This window comes from Rhinoderma darwinii, chromosome 4, assembly GCF_050947455.1.
Source record: "Rhinoderma darwinii isolate aRhiDar2 chromosome 4, aRhiDar2.hap1, whole genome shotgun sequence".
Lineage (NCBI taxonomy): Eukaryota > Metazoa > Chordata > Amphibia > Anura > Rhinodermatidae > Rhinoderma > Rhinoderma darwinii.
In genome coordinates this window covers 24,250,385-24,270,020 of record NC_134690.1, presented here as the reverse complement: position 1 = coordinate 24,270,020, position 19,636 = coordinate 24,250,385, and the positions used below count along the sequence as shown (strand labels likewise).

Here is a 19,636-nt window from a genome sequence, read left to right as displayed (position 1 = left end):
ACCGAACTTCACCGGGTTCGGCCAAACTCGTTTTGACCGAAACCGGTAAAAAATGTTCGGGTACGCGACGTCAGGAGACAGTCACTGTCCACGGTGCTGAAAGCGTTAAACTGGTTCAGCACCATGGACAGTGACTTCCGCTCCGAAAATCCATGAACCTGTAAAAAAAAAAAGACGTTCTGACTTACCGATAACTCCGGTCCGACCTCCCGGGATGACAGTTCAGTCCAAATGACAGCTGCAGCCAATCACAGGCCAAGCACAGGCTGCAGCCAATCACAGGCCAAGCACAGGCTGCAGCCAATCACAGGCCAAGCACAGGCTGCAGCCAATCACAGGCTGCAGCGGTCTCATGGACTGCGGCGTCATCCTGGGAGGTGGGGCCGGATGGCAAGAGAGGGACGCGTCACCAAGGCAACGGCCGGGAGCCCGGACTGGGGGAAGCAGGAAGTTCTTGGTAAGTATGAAAGTCTTTTTATTTTCACAGGTTGGTGTATATTGTGATCGGCATTCACTGTCGAGGGTGCTGAAAGAGTTACTGCCGATCAGTTAGCTCTTTCAGCACCTTGGACAGTGACGGGCCTCGACTACCTCATCTCTATGATGGCGGCTGCGTGAAAATCACGCAGCCGCGCATCATGACACACGGAGCTGTCAAATGCCTTTTGCGCGTTTAAAACGCAACAAGGCTGCGTATACGCAGTGCATACGCCATGCATACGCGCGCAAAACGCAGCGTTTTTTGCGCGCGCAAAACGCATACGCTCGTGTAAATGAGGCCTTATATTTATCAAATGAGTTGCAAAATGACTAGAAAATATATTTAAGACATTGACAAGGTTAGAAATAATGATTTTTATTTGAAATAATAATTTTCTCCTTCAAACTTTGCTTTCATCAAAGAATGCCCCATTTGCAGCAATTCCAGCATTGCAGACCTTTGACATTCTAGCTGTTAATATGCTGAGGTAATCGGGAGAAATTTCACCCCATGCTTCCAGAAGGCCCTCCCACAAGTTGGATTGGCTTGATGGGCACTTCTTACGTACCATACGGTCAAGCTGCTCCCACAACAGCTCTATGGGGTTGAGATCTGGTGACTGCGCTGGCCACTCCATTACAGATAGAATACCAGCTGCTTGCTTCTTCCCTAAATAGTTCTTGCATAAATCGGAGGTGTGCTTTGGGTCATTGTCCTGTTGTAGGATGAAATTGGCTCCAATCAAGCGCTGTCCACAGGGTATGGCATGGCGTTGCAAAATGGAGTGATAGCCTTCCTTATTCAAAATCCCTTTTACCTTGTACAAATCTCCCACTTTACCAGCACCAAAGCAACCCCAGACCATCAGATTACCTCCACCATGCTTGACAGATGGCGTCAGGCACTCTTCCAGCATCTTTTCAGTTGTTCTGTGTCTCACAAATGTTCTTCTGTGATCCAAACACCTCAAACTTCGATTCGTCTGTCCATAACACTTTTTTCCAATCTTCCTCTGTCCAATGTCTGTGTGCTTTTGCCCATATTAATCTTTTCCTTTTATTAGCCAGTCTCAGATATGGCTTTTTCTTTGCCACTCTGCCCTGAAGGCCAGCATCCCAGAGTCGCCTCTTCACTGTAGACGTTGACACTGGCAATTTGCGGGTACTATTTAATTAAGCTGCCAGTTGAGGACCTGTGAGGCGTCTATTTCTCAAACTAGAGACTCTAATGTACTTGTCTTGTTGCTCAGTTGTGCAGCGGGGCCTCCCACTTCTCTTTCTACTCTGGTTAGAGCCTGTTTGTGCTGTCCTCTGAAGGGAGTAGTACACACCGTTGTAGGAAATCTTCAGTTTCTTTGCAATTTCTCACATAGAATAGCCTTCATTTCTAAGAACAAGAATAGACTGTCGAGTTTCACATGGAAGCTCTCTTTTTCTAGCCATTTTGTGCGTTTAATCGAACCCACAAATGTAATGCTCCAGATTCTCAACTAGCTCAAAGGAAGGTCAGTTTTATAGCTCCTCTAAACAGCAAAACTGTTTACAGCGGTGCTACCATAATTGCACAAGGGTTTTCAAGTGTTTTCTAATCATCCATTAGCCTTCTAACACAGTTAGCAAACACAATGTACCATTAGAACACTGGAGTGATGGTTGCTGGAAATGGGCCACTATACATCTATGTAGATATTGCATTAAAAACCAGACGTTTGCAGCTAGAATAGTCATTTAGCACATTAACAATGTATAGAGTGTATTTCTGATTAATTTAATGTTATCTTCATTGAAAAAAACTGTGCTTTTCGTTCAAAAATAAGGACATTTCTAAGTGACCCTAAACTTTTGAACGGTAGTGTGTATATATATATATATATATATATATATATATATGCTATAGGGTATACGCATTGATACAATATTTAAATAATCCTCTTTCGCTTCTGCAATAGGAGTATACAGTGGAGGAAATAAGTATTTGATCCCTTGCTGATTTTGTAATTTTGCCCACAGTCAAGGTCATGAACAGTCTAGAATTTTTAGGCTAGGTTAATTTTACCAGTGAGAGATAGATTATATAAAAAAAATCACATTGTCAAAATTATATATAGTTATTTGCATTGTGCACAGAGAAATAAGTATTTGATCCCTTTGGCAAACAAGACTTAATACTTGGTGGCAAAACCCTTGTTGGCAAGCACAGCAGTCAGATGTTTTTAGTAGTTGATGATAAGGTTTGCACACATGTTAGATGGAATTTTGGCCACTCCTCCTTGCAGATCATCTGTAAATCATTAGGATTTCGAGGCTGTCACTTGGCAACTCGGATCTTCAGCTCCCTCCATAAGTTTTTGATGGGATTAAGGTCTGGAGACTGGCTAGGCCACTCCATGACCTTAATGTGCTTTTTTTTGAGCCACTCCTTTGTTGCCTTGGATGTATGTTTCGGGTAATTGTCGTGCTGGAAGACCCAGCCACGAGCCATTTTTAATGTCCTGGTGGAGGGAAGGAGGTTGTCACTCAGGATTTGACGGTACATGGCTCCATCCATTCTCCCATTGATGCGGTGAAGTAGTCATGTGCCCTTAGCAGAGAAACACCCCCAAAACATAATGTTTCCACCTCCATGCTTGACAGTGGGGACGGTGTTCTTTGGGTCATAGGCAGCATTTCTCTTCCTCCAAAAACGGTGAGTTGAGTTAATGCCAAAGAGCTCAATTTTAGTCTCATCTGACCACAGCACCTTCTCCCAATCACTCTCAGAATCATCCAGATGTTCATTTGCAAACTTCAGACGGGCCTGTACATGTGCCTTCTTGAGCAGGGGGACCTTGCGGGCACTGCAGGATTTTAATCCATTACGGCGTAATGTGTTACCAATGGTTTTCTTGGTGACTGTGGTCCCAGCTGCCTTGAGATCATTAACAAGTTCGCCCCGTGTAGTTTTCAGCTGAGCTCTCACCTTCCTCAGGATCAAGGATACCCCACGAGGTGAGATTTTGCATGGAGCCCCAGATCGATGTCGATTGACAGTCATTTTGTATGTCTTCATTTTCTTACTATTGCACCAACAGTTGTCTCCTTCTCACCCAGCGTCTTACTTATGGTTTTGTAGCCCATTCCAGCCTTGTGCAGGTCTATGATCTTGTCCCTGACATCCTTAGAAAGCTCTTTGGTCTTGCACATGTTGTAGAGGTTAGAGTCAGACTGATTCATTGAGTCTGTGGACAGGAGTCTTTTATACAGTTGACCATGTAAGACAGCTGTCTTTAATGCAGGCACCAAGTTGATTTGGAGCGTGTAACTGGTCTGGAGGAGGCTGAACTCTTAATGGTTGGTAGGGGATCAAATACTTATTTCTCTGTGCGCAATGCAAATAAATATATATAATTTTGACAATGTGATTTTCTTTTTTTTTTTTATATAATCTATCTCTCACTGGCAAAATGAACCTAGCCTAAAAATTCTAGACTGTTCATGTCTTTGACAGTGGGCAAACTTACAAAATCAGCAAGGGATCAAATACTTATTTCCTTCACTGTATGAGGGGATCCGATGTATATCGTTATGGGGATGTGTTACATATATACACAATATACTGTATTTTCAGCCATATAAATGCTTTATGCACCATATATTGCTAGAATCACATGAAATATCTATGTAGTTGATTATTTTCACTTACCAGTCGAGTAATGTCAGTTTAAGATGGATACGTAGTATGAGAAAACAGAGTTGCCCTCTTTCAAGATGGCGATGTACATTGTAAGTGAGTAATACGCATGCGCGAGCTGACGCTATGCGCTATGACATATACTAACATCTAATAGGATGTGACGTAGTCTACGGACATGCGCAGTGGAGAGTGTGAGACGCCATCAGCCGATCCAGCGAGGTTAGGATGTTTTTAATGTTTAATAATAATCACTTGCTGTGATATTGTTCACATGTCACTACACATATGTAGCCTATCATATTGATTGGCCTTATTAATGTAATATGTTGTTTACACCATTCACATGCAATATTTTATATGTATATCCCTATGTATATATGACTATATCCATAAGGGATCTTACTGACACAATATTGTGTATTTTTACCCCCAGACGAAGGTGGAAGCCGAAACGCGTTGGGGCAGGTCGCCATTATCTGAGTTTCAGCCACATGGGTCAGTACTTTATCCTCCATTTTGGATTTTTTCCGGTAAAACCTTTGCACTTCGCACTTTATTATCGGCTTTTGGAAATCTAATGGTATTTAATAGGATGAGTTCTATATTCGATTCCCTGAAATAACTTCCAAACAACACAGGCTTACATATATAGCTTAGAGTAATCATATTATGCTCGACCCCTCTTTTGCACCATGCACTTTTCTGTGGCCCATATTAATATCTGTATTGATATAATCAAACATGTTTTGAACACTAAGGCCTCATGCACACGACCGTAGCCGTGTGCACGGTCGTGATTTTCGGGTCGGCCGGCTGCGGACTGTCAGCGGACTGTCAGCCGCAGGCCGCCCGCACATGCACATGGCCATTTTTTCAATGAGCCCGGACCGCAGAACCGGGCCGTAATAAGACATGCTCGTTCTTTCTGCGGTCCGGGCTCCCGGGCCGTGCACGGACCGCAAAAACTACGGTCGTGTGCACGGCCCCATAGAAAAGAATGGGGCCGCAATTCTCCCGTGGATTTTCGGGGGAATTGCGGTCGCAAAAACACGGTCGTGTGCATGAGGCCTTACTCTTTCTTGGCGATCTTGTTGTTATCTGTGATTCATTTTTAAAATCGTGTATATGTAACTATTGTAATAATATTTTTTTTTGGAATAAAAAGACTGTTTTTACATTTTGACTTATAGACTCCGTGGGTTCTTTTTTTTTTGATGTTACAATATTGTGTATGTTTACCTTACGTTTTTTTCACTATTTTATGAAATGTGTGTAATTTGGTTTTGTGATTTTGAACTGCATATATATGTGCTTTGTGTGTCACACTGTTATGCTTGAGAAAGGCTCACACTGAGCTGAAACGTCACACGTGGAATAAAATATTGTCCATATAACGTTGGCAGTGACGTTGGCAGAAGTGCTGTAGTCCCCAGACAGAGCAGCAGCTGAAGTTCCGCAAAATACGAGCCCTCATACAAAAACATTTTTGCGGAGACACGAAAACATTTTTCTTTTGTGAAAAAAGTGCAGTTTTTTTTACTTTTAAAATAACTAATAAAACAAAATAAACAGTCTCAGTTACACTGCATGGTAAACGCAGCAAAATCAAAACCCCCAAAAATGCGGCGGAATTGCTTTTTTTTCATATAAAGTTATGAAAGTTATGCATTGTATGTTCGCAACAGAAAAAAGAAAAAAATTTGAACAATGTTTAATCACCTACACACTAAATGTTTAATTAAAAAAAAAAAAAACATGTTTTTCTGGCAACACATTCCCTTTAAAAGAGGACCTATCATGTAAACTAAAAAGTTACATTTCTGCCATACCTTGGTTACTGCCTTCTATCTTATTCCAGAGCCTTTTTTTAACCCCTTAACGACACGGCCAATTTTGGCCTTGAAGACGGAACAATTTTTTTTACATTTCCCTCCTTGCATCCTGACGCTCATAACTCTTTTATTTTTTGTACGATGTAGTTGTATGAGACTTTTTTTTTGAGGGACGAGTTGTACTTTATGTAGGTACCATTTTTTGGTACAAATACATTATCGTTTAATTTCTATAAATTTTTATTTTGGCGAAAATGCTGAAAAAAAGCAGTTCCGCAGCAGTTTTGATATATATATAATTTTTTTACACTATACACCGATCATCATAAAAATTGTTATTCATTTGTTGTACAGGTTGTTATGGTTGTGGCGATAACAAATGTCTATTATTTCATGTTTTGGGACTTATATTTTAAAAAGTTTATTTATTATAAAAAAAATTGTGTTTCTGTGTATTTTTTTAACTTTATATTTATTTATCATAAATTTTTTTTACATTTATTTAACTTTTTTTTTAAATCCCATAATGGGATTTATCATTTTGATTTTGTAACTGTAATGTACCGGCATATGTCTATATGCCAGTACATTAGCCTGTGTACTGATTGCCCTAACCACAAGAAATATGTTCAGACAGCTCTGGGGTCCTTAAATGGACCCTAGGATGTCTGGCCATACAAGTTATGGGCTTTGATCGCGTCACAGTTATTTTCTGTGACACGATCAAAGTGCAGTCCCCTCTCCTTGGACCTGGCTTATTGGGGAAGCGAAGATGGAACCTCCTGAGCAATACCCCAGCGTGAACATCCCGGGCGGGTACCCAAGTCCTTTCCTCAGGCCCGTATCCTCTCCAATGGACCAGGTACTGGAGGGAGCCTTGGACCATCCTGCTGTCCACAATCTTGGCCACCTCGAATTCTACCCCTTCAGGGGTGAGAACAGGGACCGGAGGTTTCCTCGAGGGAGCCAAGGACGGGGAGCAGCGTTTAAGGAGGGAGGCATGAAACACGTCGTGTATACGAAAAGACGGGGGTAACTCCAGTCGGAAGGAGACAGGGTTAAGGACTTCAATGACCTTGTACGGCTCTATATATCGGGGAGCAAATTTTTTGGACAGGACTTTAAGGTGCAAATTTTTAGAAGATAGCCACACCAGATCCCCGACCACAAACAAGGGGTTAGCAGAACGTCTTCTATCTGCCTGTGTCTTTTGTATGCTCTGGGACGCCTCTAGGTTCTTCTGAACCTGGGCTCAGACTGTGCACAGTTCCTGATGAACGACATCTACCTCGGGATTGTTGGAACTACCAGGTGAAATGGAGGAGAACCGTGGATTAAACCCAAAATTACAGAAAAAGGGGGAGCAGGAAATGCAGGTATAAATAGACAGAGGGCGGGAGCTAGCTCCGTCTGGCCAGGCTGTGATAGGCTCTCCCACTCCTCAGCCTCCCAGCCTGACTGGTAGAAGATCGTGTCACTCTCTCAGACCTAGGAGCAGGTGGAGACTGATTACCCACGGGCGTCGACACAGAAGCTGTGTCTGGCACTGTGTCTTACAATAATTTGGAACGCGGTGTACAATAGTTAAAAACATGCAGTTAAAAAAAGCCTTGGATAGGAAAGTCCACCATGACCCTAATAAGTTATTGGTCAAGTAAATGAAAAATAATAATAATGTGAACTGTTACACCAGAGACCAGGAATCTAGAATCTGGTCTCTTTGGGTACACATAGGATTATTGCACAAAAATGGTAACACAATGATAATACATATCAGTATCTCGATCATTTTCCTATGGGAGACATGCTGGCAGATGACAATCTCCGATCCGAGGAAACACCTCGACGCGCGTTTCGCTACCTTCGTCGGGAGGTGACTGTGCTAGTCCCTATGCACCTTTAAATACTATAGCTGAAGCGGTGATGTCCAATGGCGCATAGCCCTTCACGCCCATCTCCACATGTCAGACCTTCCGCGTCTAGATCGCATTATGTGTGTCAAGACTCTATATGAATGTAAGTTTGACAACTAGCCCGGTCTGACGTCAGAGGGTCACATGACCGATATGTGCACTCATCACAGCCCAGGTAAATACTATCTAATTAACTATTTATTTAATTTTTTAAAACGAAACAAATAAACACTGAATCGTACTTAAAGAGGAAAAAAGGAATGATGTCATCCTGAATAAACCAATCTAGGAATCCTTATGGGGTGAAGACAAATGAATAAGATAACATGATGATGGAAAATGATGTTAAATATATGAAATATGTCTCTATTCCATCAGTTTATATATTGGTATCCTGCTTACATTAATATCCCGTGTTTTAGATATTCCATTACTATTATCATGTCTAAACCTGCTCCCAGATTGAGACTTTAGCATATTAAATGTGTCTTTTGTTGACAAATTATAAAAAACTAAAGATATATTTTAAATATAAAAATGAGATCTAATTACACTTACGGGTATGGATTTACACATTAATCACAATCAACACGGAGTGACATATGGAGAAATTTATATACTTTAGTGTATATGTCCTCTTCTAAAATGTATAATTGTATTTACTTTCCCTTTGTTTTCAATTGTCACTTTTTTTAATCAGGTTTGTATGGATATGTATGCACGTGAGCACACACATTATATATATATATATATATATATATATATATGTGTGAATAGTCTATATGTTTATACATATATTTTACACTTTGGTTTCATTAATTGATTCTGCTTGCATGGATGCGGGACTTATCCTGGTATTTTGGTGATGGTTCTGCCCGATTTCTGCAAGGTATTTTTATGCTTTGTGGTATTTGGGTACCGAACCATGCGCCATTACTGGGCCTTTGATCCATTCATTCAGTAATAATTCTTGGATTTTGTCTATGGCTCTGATTTTCATATGTATATATACATGTGAATTTCATTTCACTGTATTTGCATGTGTATATAGGTTTTTCCTTAAAGGGAAGGTGTCAAGATTTTTAAAAAAAAATTCTTTTATATTGCTCTTAATATAATATTAACAAAAATTTTATTTAATTGTGTTCTCATTTTTTACTTTTTCTTCTCTATGGGGGCTGCCATTTTTTTTTTTCATCTCTGTATGTGTCGATTAACGACACATACAGAGATGGAATACGGCACATACAACCCCATAGAGAATGCGAGCCGTTCCATTATCAGAAGTGTACACCGTCTGTGTGGGAACGGCACATGCACCGCTCCCACACAAACCAAAAATGAAGCTTGTTCGTAGAGCGAAATCCGGCACCATTTTCATGTGGACCGCAAGCCGCTGCCGGACAGTAAGATGACGACTTCCGGCCGCGGCTTCCAACGAAGCGAAGGCGCAAGGAATAGGAGCGTAGACCAGCGGAGGCGGTGGCAGGACCAGGTAATTTATGTTCGTGTATGTGATGTGTGTATTATGTTGGTGTATGTTAGTGTTATACTGTCTGCTGAGGCCTGTGTCTAATCCTCCTACACTGTGCAGTCGCTCAGAAAATGGCGGCACACAGTGTAGGAGGTTTGAAGACATTGAAACCCTTCCTTCTCCTAGCACCAGCCAGAAGAAGGGAGGGGGGATTGTGTTAGGACACTAGAGAGAGTGTGTCCACCCCAAATTTGCAGCATAAATCAATGAGGTTGCTTTACCACAGTGACCATGCTGCAATTTTGGGAACTGCTCCCTCTAGTGGCCAGCACATGGAAATGTTATAAATTAGAATCTAATTTTATAATATTTCCTGACTTAAATGCTAATTGTTTAATGGAAAAAAAAAAGGCCCCCCTCTAAAGGCAAGATCTGGAGCTGTATTTTTTGGAGGAGATCTGTATATGCAAGCACATTTTAAACGGATATATTATGGACATGTGACCCTCCAACGTCAGACCGGAAGTTGTCAAACTTACATTCATATCGAGTCTTGACACACATAATGCGATCTTGACACGGAAGATCTGACGTGTGGAGATGGGCGTGACAGGCTATGCGCCATTGAACATCACCGCTTCAGGTATAGTATTTAAAGGTGCATAATGTCACGAAGGGTCTGTGGACCCACTGGGCCGTACCGCCTTAGCAGTAAGGCAGCTGGCCAACAGGGCATAGGTCAATGTCTATAGTTCGTATAGGTACCTGTGGCAGCTCAGGCAGCAGCAGGGCAGGCTCGGCTGGGACTAGGCAGCAGGTAGAGGTCAGGCGAGGTGAAGCAGGTCAGACGTGGGATACAGCACGACACGACTTTGGCACAGCACAGTGCTCGACCAGGATAGTATGGAATGCAGGGAACAGGAACAGGAAAAGACTAGGAGGCCATCACATAGACAAACTTAGGAAACATCAACAATGCTCAGGCATAGAAGCAGGGGACTGGACCCTTCTTATAGTCCAGGGTACTCATGGGTTCAAGTTCATCAGAAGTCCGGTGCCCCTTTAAGAGCGGGCACGAGCATGTGTGCGCACCCTACGGGATCCGGTTGAGGTGAGTGAACGCGAGCGCTGGCGTCTCCTGAGGAGGAGGCTGGGGCCAGCGCTCACCGACTCGTGGCTGCGGCTGTCAGGGGGAGATTGGAGCTGACGGCCTGCAGCCATGGACATTACACATAGGGACTAGCACAGTCTACTCCTGACGAAGGTAGCGAAACGCCCATCGAGGTGTTTCCTCGGATCGGAGATTGTCATCTGCCAGCATGTCTCCCATAGGTAAATCATTGAGAAACTGATATTTATTGTCATTGTGTTACCCTTGTTGTGCAATAATCCTATGGTGTACCCAGAGATGCCAGATTCTAGATTCCTGGTCTCTGGTGTAACATTTCACATTATTATTATTTTTCAGTTACTTGACCAATAACTTTATAAGGTCATGGTGGACTTTCCTATCTGAGGCTTTTTTTAATTGCATGTTTTTAACTATTGCATGTATTTGAGAGGAGGGGTATTTCCCTAAATGGGACAATAAAGATTTGTATTTTACAAGTTTTAAAATTGTCTGGGATCTCACCCACTGCTAAACAAAGGCTACCACTTGTATCTAGACAATTTTTTCTACAAGTGTTACATTTTTTTAAATGTCTAGTCAACAGAACAGTCCACAAAGACTCCTAGGCCCAAAGCTTCGGAATGGCAAGAGTCGGGCAATGTGTAATGATGAGGCGCTTTTCCCCAAGTATAGGGACAAAAAACATGTCCATATGCTCACCACCCTACATGACGAGTCCCTGTTCATGGCATATCTGTCGAGACCCGAAAACCTGTTTGTGAACAGGTGTAAAATAAGTACATGGTGGGCCGATCTTTCCAACACTTATTTCCTATGACACCATGAGAAAGTCGAGGACTTAGACTTACACATCGTCCAAGTGGCGATGCACAATTCCTAAATTGAAACCATTCTGCTGGTTGTTGGGCCACATTTACGGACTACACAGAAAACAATGGAAAAACTGAAAAAAATCTTTTTTGGAGGCACAGAAGAAGGGGAAAATTCAGCTTTTGTCAGTAAAGCCTCAAGAATTGTTTGAGGGCAACATTTCCATTTTGAGGTGCCTCCGACAGAAAATAAATGATGGGCATAAAATAAGATGTTGTAAGGCTTTGTTCACATCTGCGTCAGGGTCCCGTTTGGACATTCCGTCTGAGCTACCCGTCAGAACAGGACCCTGACTGAACAAACGGAAGCCATAGGTTTCCGTTTGCATCAACATTGAAAGTCGACTGCGCTATTAATTCCATCACAACGATGGAACCCTTGCACAACTGAGAGAAAAGGAAACCATTTGCACCGGATCCGTCACTATTGAAATCAATGGTGATGCAAAGGGTTTCCGTTTTTTTGAGTCAGGGTCCCGTTCTGACGGGAAGCTCAGACGGAACGTCGGAACGGGACCGTGACGCAGATATGAACGAAGCCTTACTGTTTCAAAAGAGGAATCCGTAAGCAGGGGCGTAACTAGGAAATACTGGGCCCCATAGTAAACGTTTGACTGGGGCCCCCCCTCCGCTGGGTATCACACTACCCCCCCTTGTAGATAGTGCCTCCCTATAGATTCCACCACACAGCGCCCCCTATAGATAGCACCATACACAGCCCCCTATAGATAGCGCCATACACAGCCCCCTGTAGATAACCGCTTACAGCCCCCTGTAGATAACGCCATACAGCCCCCTTGTAGATAACGCCATACAGCCCCCCTGTAGATAACGTCTTACAGCCCCAAATCCCCCCTGTAGATAATGCCATACAGCCCCCTGTAGATAACGCCATACAGCCCCCCTGTAGATAACGCCATACAGCCCCCTTTAGATAACGCCATACAGACCCCCCTGTAGATAAAGCCATACAGACCCCCCTGTAGATAACGCCATACAGACCCCCCTGTAGATAACGTCATACAGAGTCCCCCCTGTAGATAATGCCATGCAGACACTCCGCTGTAGATAACACCATACAGAACCCCCCTGCAGATAACGCCATACAGACCCCCTGCAGATAACGCCATACAGACCCCCCTGTAGATAACGCCATACAGACCCCCCTGTAGATAACGCCATACAGACCCACCCTGTAGATAATGCCATACAGACCCCCTGTAGCGAATCCCATATAACCCCCCCCAAAAAAAAATACGGCCTATAGTTTGTCCTACAAAAGAGATGTATCCCCTCTCCACAGGACATCCACAGGATAGGGGATACATGTGTGATCGCTGGCAGCGATAAGGAGAACGGGGGACCGAAAGTCCCCAGAAGTTCTCCATGACAAACCTCGGACTTCCGGAGTCTGCACAGTTCACTAAAAATAGAAGGAGCGCTGGTCACGCATGCGCACAAGCCATTTCTATGGAGCTGCAGACAGACCCCGGAAGTCCGAGATTTGTCATGGAGAACTTCGGGGGACTTTCGGTCCCCTGTTCTCCTTATCGCTGGGCGTCCCAGCGATCACACATGTAGGGGATGCATGTCTTTTGTAGGAACAACCCCTTCAGTGGCGTCGCGCTGTAGCAGCCATAGCAGCTGCTAGCGGAGCCGCCGGCCATGGGGGGGGGGCGCGCACCGGTGGGTGGCACGGGCCCCCTCATGCTGCGGGCCCCGTAGCAGCCGCTACGGCTGCTATAGCGGTAGTTACGCCACTGTCCATAAGCATATACATTATCTGATGCCCTTCTAAACCCGGTCCTTGTATAATAGACTGTTTTAAAATTTACCACTCCTCTTTAGAGTATTAATTTTGTTAATTTATTATATCCTAACGTTTTTGCCCTAACTAAAAATTCAAATTATACCTCTAGATGAATGAGCTGCCGATTTAACATTAGGGTCAGTTTTTGTGTTTCCCCATACTCCACAAAAACTGTGTAAAAAACAGAGAGATGCGTTTCTCCACTGGCATTTGCTGTCTACCAAATTTTTCACACTAAGGCCTTATTTACACGAACGTGTGCGTTTTGCACATCAGTGTTTGGTGCGTTATTTTCGCGCGTATGGCATCCTTATGTCAAGTGGTTTTGACGTGTGCAAAATGAAATGAAGGAGGTGTTTTTCTTTTTCTCATCATACTTTGAGCTACTGTTGCGCGAATCACGCACAGCACACGGATGTGCGTCCGTGTGATGTCCGTGATTTTCACGCACCCATTGACTTCAATGGGTGCGTGATTCACTAAAAACGCTTAAGTATAGGACATGCAGTGAGTTTCACGCAGCAGACACGCGCTGCGTGAAAACCACGGAATGTCTGAACGGCCCCATTGACTTACATAGGTCCATGCGACGTGCGTGATTTTCACGCGCCTCTCACGGACGTGAACTACGCTCGTGTGAATAAGGCCTTATTGACACATACACATAAATTTGGAGTTTGTATTCTGCACCACCCCATTGTGCATCAATCGCTGTCAACAACTTGTGCTATTAATATGCTCACTGTACTCCTAGATAAATAACTTCAAAAAGTGATTTTTGGAAACCACAGAAATTACATACATGTGATAAAAAATTTTTTTTTTACATTTTGCATCATCTTATGCACACCTTCTCTCCCCCCCCCCCATAATTAATACTGGCATATGATAGATATAAATCATGTTATTTTGATATATTCAAATTAGGATATTTTTTTTGCGTGTGTTTCCTGTCAGGATATGTTCAGACGCTTAGGGTATGTTCACATGGCCTATTTACGGACGTAATTCAGGCGTTTTACGCCTCGAATTACGCCTGAAAAGACGGCTGCATTACGTCTGCAAACATCTGCCCATTGATTTCACTGGGTCTTACGATGTTCTGTGCAGACGAGGTGTATTTTTACGCGCCGCTGCCAAAAGATGGTGCGTAAAAAGACGCCCGCCTCAAAGAAGTGCATGTCACTTCTTGGGACATAATTGGAGCCGTTTTTCATTGACTCCATTGGAAAACGGCTCCAATTCCGTCCGTAATGGACGCCGTGAAAAACGCGTGCACTTGCAAAAACGTCTGAAATTCAGGAGTGTTTTTGCCTGAAAACAGCTCCGTAATTTCAGACGTAATTTGTTAAGACGTGTGAACATACCCTTAGCAAAAAACGTCTGAAAATACGGAACTGTTTTCAGAGAAAACAGCCTCTGATTTTCAGGCGATTTTGAAGCTTCTTTTAATTTGGAGCTTCTTTTCAGGCGTTTTTTGAGGCGTTTTTCATAGTGTTCAATGGAAAATCAGCTCCAAAAAACGCCTCAAGAAGTGACATGCTACTTTTTAGGCTATGTTCACACAGGGTATTTTGCCGAGTTTTTGGACGCGGAAACCGCGTCGCAAAACTCGGCAAAAACGGCCCGAGAACGCCTCCCATTGATATCAATGGGAGGCGTCGGCGTCTTTTTCCCGCGAGCAGTAAAACTGCCTCGCGGGAAAAAGAAGCGACATGCCCTATCTTCGGGCGCTTCCGCCTCTGACCTCCCATTGACTTCAATGGGAGGCATAGAAAGCGTATTTTGCACTGTTTTATGCCCGCGGCGCTCAATGGCGAAAAACGGCGTGAAAATCGGCGTGCAGGGAGAGGAATATCTGCCTCAAAGTTCCAAACTGAATTTTGAGGCAGATATTCCTCCTGCAAAATACCCCGTGTGAACAGGGCCTTATGGAACATCTTTTTACTCTCCCTTTTTTAAAACAGCGGCGTAAAAAGACGCCCCGTATGAACTAAATGCTGTTTTTCCCATTGATTTCAATGGGCAGATGTTTGTAGGTGTTAAGCTTCCGTGTTTTCAGGCGTTTTTCGAGGCGTAAACGCCCCGAAATATGTCTGAAAACACTGCATGTGAACATACCCTCATTGTTACCATGTCCAGCCAAATAAGGGTCAGTTCACACAGAGTTTTTTTACAATTTTTTTGACGCGAAAACCGCGTCGGAAAACACACCACAAAATGGCCGAAAATGGCTCCCATTGATTTCAATGGGAGGCAGAGGCGTTTTTTCCCCGCGAGCGGAAAAAACGGCTTGCGGGAAATTCAAGTGACATGCCCTATCTCCGGGCGTTTACGTCTGTAACCTCCCATTGACATCAATGGGAGGTAGAGAAAGCGTATTTCGCTGCGTTTTTTGTCGGTGCTCAATGGCTGTGGTAAAAAAAACGCCATGAAAAACGCTGCAAAAATCGGCATGCAGGCAGAGCAAAATCTGCCTCAAAATTCCAAACTGAATTTTCAGGCAGATTTTCTGCCTGCAAAAAACTCTGTGTGAACCCAGCCTAAGGCTATGTTCACACGGGGTATTTTGCCGAGTTTTTTGACGCGGAAACTGCGTCGCAAAAACGGCCCGAAAGTGCCTCCCATTGATTTCAATGGGAGGCGTCGGCGTCTTTTTCCCGCGAGCAGAAAAACTGCCTCGCGGGAAAAAGAAGCGACATGCCCTATCTTCGGGCGCTTCCGCCTCTGACCTCCCATTGACTTCAATGGGAGGCAGAGAAAGCGTATTTCGCGCTGTTTTATGCTCGCGGCGCTCAATGGCCGCGGGCGAAAAACGGCGCGAAAAACTCCGCGAAAATCGGCGTGCAGGGAGAGGAATATCTGCCTCAAACTTCCAAACGGAATCATTTCTGATGGCCCACGCTGCCCAAAGACATCATGTACTTTGTCTCATCCTGCACGGTGTACGTGGCTAACAAGGTTGCTCACTCCAAACCTGCTGGCCTGCTCCAGCTGCTGCCTGTGCCCAATTCTCCCTGGCAACATATAGCAATGGTCTTTGTCACGGACCTGTCTCCCTCTGCTGGATGCAGTGTGGTTTGGATGGTGGTGGACCGATTCTCGAAGATGGCTCATTTCGTTCCGCTGACCGGCCTACCTTCTGCTTTTCGATTGGCCAACCTCTTCATCCAACACATCTTACGCCTGCTCGGCTTACCTCTGCATATCGTGGCTGATCGTGGGGCTCAGTTCACCTCAAAGATCTGGAGAGCCCTCTGTAAACTCCTCGATTTTAGAACCGACTCTTAAAGATGTATTACAGGCTGTGACACAGTGTAATACATCTCTGGATTTCAAAATAGAATCTCTCAGAGAGGAACTGACTTTCATGATCCATGACTTAAAAAAAAGTTAATGAACGGGTTCTGGAAGTGGAGGGCCGGGTGAGTGAGGTAAGATAAACTGCCTTTGCTCATTGCGGATACACGCAGACACGATCAGCAAATTGCTGCTTTATTTGCCAAAACGGATGACAAGGAAAACCGTCAGCGGCACAATAATGTGAGGGTGCTGGGAATACCTGAAAAAACAGAGGGACCCAAACCTAATACCTACTTTGAGGACTGGCTCAAGAATTTATTTGGCACAGATGTTCTTACTCGATTATATGCTGTGGAGAGAGCACATAGAGTCCCTACCCGACCCTTGATATAGGGAGCCCCACCCAGACCTGTGTTGATTAAAATTCTTCATTATAAGGATAGAGACGCTATTGTCAAGGCGGCGAGAACCCGTCCAGAAGTAGCTGTGGATGGGCATCGTGTGGCATTCTACCCAGACTTTTCATCTGAAGTTCAGAAGCAGAGAGCGCCCTTTCTGGAAATAAAAAAGCATCTGAGGGCTCTGAAGGTACCCTATTCTATGCTGTACCCTGCTCGACTGAGGATTGCAGCGTTGGATACCACACACTTCTATAAAAATCGAAGAGATGCGGCTCGTTGGCTAGACCAGAACGAGCAGTTGCTGAGACCAGGGGCGTAGCTAAAGGCTCATGGGCCCCGATGCAAAAGTCCTTCATGTCCCCCCCCCCAATTCTCGTCATGGCTGATGGCCCACAGCTTTCAGCTCAATCGCTGGGTCTCAGGGGCGTAGTTAAGGTCTTAAAACATCAGGGGCAATAGCCTCAATATATATTCCCCCCAATAAAAAATGTATGTGTATATATATGTGTGTGTGTGTGTGTGTGTGTGTGTGTGCGTGTGTGTATATATATATGTGTGTGTGTGTGTGTGTATATATATATATGTTGAGAGAAAGCGAAACACGGCGCCACATGGTGCAGGTTACCCAAGTGGGAATGGATAATTTGAGAAGAATGGTGCTTACCTTGAAGCAATGAAATTTGAGCGATGGAGAGAAAGGTGCTGCTGCTGCCGGGACTCGAGGCCGGTGATTCCAGAAGAACGACCGCAGATGCTATGCTGGGTAGGCTGGAAAAAAGAGAGTCTGCAAGGGCGCTGCTGCACACGGATGGGACCGAAGTGAAAACTTCGGAAAGATGATGATAATCCAATGAAACAATGATGATAATTGAATAAAATTTAATGATAATATGACTACGCGTTTCAATGCCGAACCGGCATCTTCATCAGGACCTGATGAAGATGCCGGTTCGGCATTGAAACGCGTAGTCATATTATCATTACATTTTATTCAATTATCATCATTGTTTCATTGGATTATCATCATCTTTCCGAAGTTTTCACTTCGGTCCCATCCGTGTGCAGCAGCGCCCTTGCAGACTCTCTTTTTTCCAGCCTACCCAGCATATATATATATATGTGTGTGTGTGTGTGTGTGTGTGTGTGTGTGTGTGTGTGTGTGTGTGTATATATATATATATATATATGTGTGTGTGTGTGTGTGTGTGTGTGTGTGTGTGTGTGTGTGTGTGTATATATATATATATATATATATATATATATATATATACACACACAAATATATAATTATATATCGGAGACAGCATATCTGTAGAACTATGACCCTGTAGCTATCGATAAGATTAGATACATTGGCTCAGCAGACAGTATCATGCATGATAGGATTAGATATCGGTTGTTGGACTACATCGGATTCGAGGACTACTTCGATGACGGCAGTTTTTTACTCTGAATAAAATGGTTAAAAAAGGGTTTCAATAAAGAATTTTTCTGTCTTTGTGTTTTTTTTAATTTATTACTACCGCCATAGTAATGGCCCAATTTCCAAGGCGGTTTCCATGTCAAAAACAGCGCCAAAAGACTGTGAACTCCCCCTAAGCATTACGGCACCGAACCGTAATCATGTAATTGATAGAGGCACCACTTGGTAGTTATTAATCAAGTAATAATTTAAAGAACTACTGGCTCCATCCTGCAGCGCTCATCATACCTATGTTTTCTTGCCACTTGTGATATTAGGATGTACCGTGTTCACAGTGCGGTCAAATTTGCGTTTTTTGCTACGGTTTTCACAAATTCCAGCACATGATGTGATTTGACAGCACTGTGTCAATTAAGCCTTATGTTTTTATGCGTCTTGTACTACTTTTAGGCTATGTTCACACGGAGCATTTTGACACGGAAACCGCGTCGCAAAACTCGTCAAAAACGGCCTCGCGGGAAAAAGAAGCGACATGCCCTATCTTCTGTGTTTTATGCCCGTGGCGCTCAATGGCCACGGGCGAAAGACGCCGCGAAAAAGGGCACAAAAAACGGCGTGCAGGGAGAGGAAAATCTGCCTCAAACTTCCAAACGGAATTTTGAGGCAGATATTCCTCCTGCAAAAAACTCTGTGTGTACATAGCCTTAAGCAATCTTCGAAATTGTGATATAAATTGGTGTGGTTTGCTGCAAGTTTCATAATCGCGGCAAAACCGTGCCATTTTTGCCGCGATTACGAAAATCGCGGCAAAACGCATGGTGAATTAAAAAACGTAACAAACCCTACAGGAGTTTGGGTCAGGAGAGACGAGTAAAGAAGAGACAATGGGGGATGCAGGGAGAGAGGGGGTTAAGGAAGCGCTCACCAGGACCTGAGAGGTGGACGTGCTTTCTCTTCTGCCGACTGTGCTGCTGCTATACTCTGATAGAAGGACCTGATCGGTGGGCGGGGCTTCTGTTCCTCAAAGGCGAATCAGGTTACATGGGCATGACGTCATTAAAGGTCCTTTAGCAAACAGCATCTGTCCAGCTTTAATGCTGCTTATGCAGTGTTTTTACATGAGTAACTTCACAAAAATGTGGTGGGGGGGCCGTGGGCCCCCCAGGCTTCGGGGCCCGGTCGCAATTTCGACCGCTGTGACCCTTATAGCTACGCCACTGGCTGAGACGTAAGGAGAGGTGCTGATACGGCAGATCGTTGTTGGAGGAATTTTTGAAATTACGTCCTTTTGGAAGTAACGAATGGGGATCATGAGGTGCCTTAATA

At 43.9% G+C, this 19,636-nt stretch overlaps 1 protein-coding gene across 3 annotated transcripts in view; it reads right to left on the bottom strand.

Annotated features, from left to right (window-relative positions):
* The window catches only part of LOC142759068 (cytochrome P450 2K1-like), a 78,407-nt gene extending 59,133 nt beyond the window's left edge, over window positions 1-19,274 (bottom strand). For 2 of the 3 annotated variants that reach the window (XM_075860910.1, XM_075860909.1), the window contains exon 1: window positions 19,236-19,271. The gene's annotated coding sequence lies outside the window, so the exon portion shown is untranslated. Of the gene's footprint in view, window positions 1-19,235 lie in introns of all 3 variants that reach the window. The other variant, XM_075860911.1, reaches the window with a different exon arrangement.
* Between the last annotated feature and the right edge of the window lie 362 nt (window positions 19,275-19,636).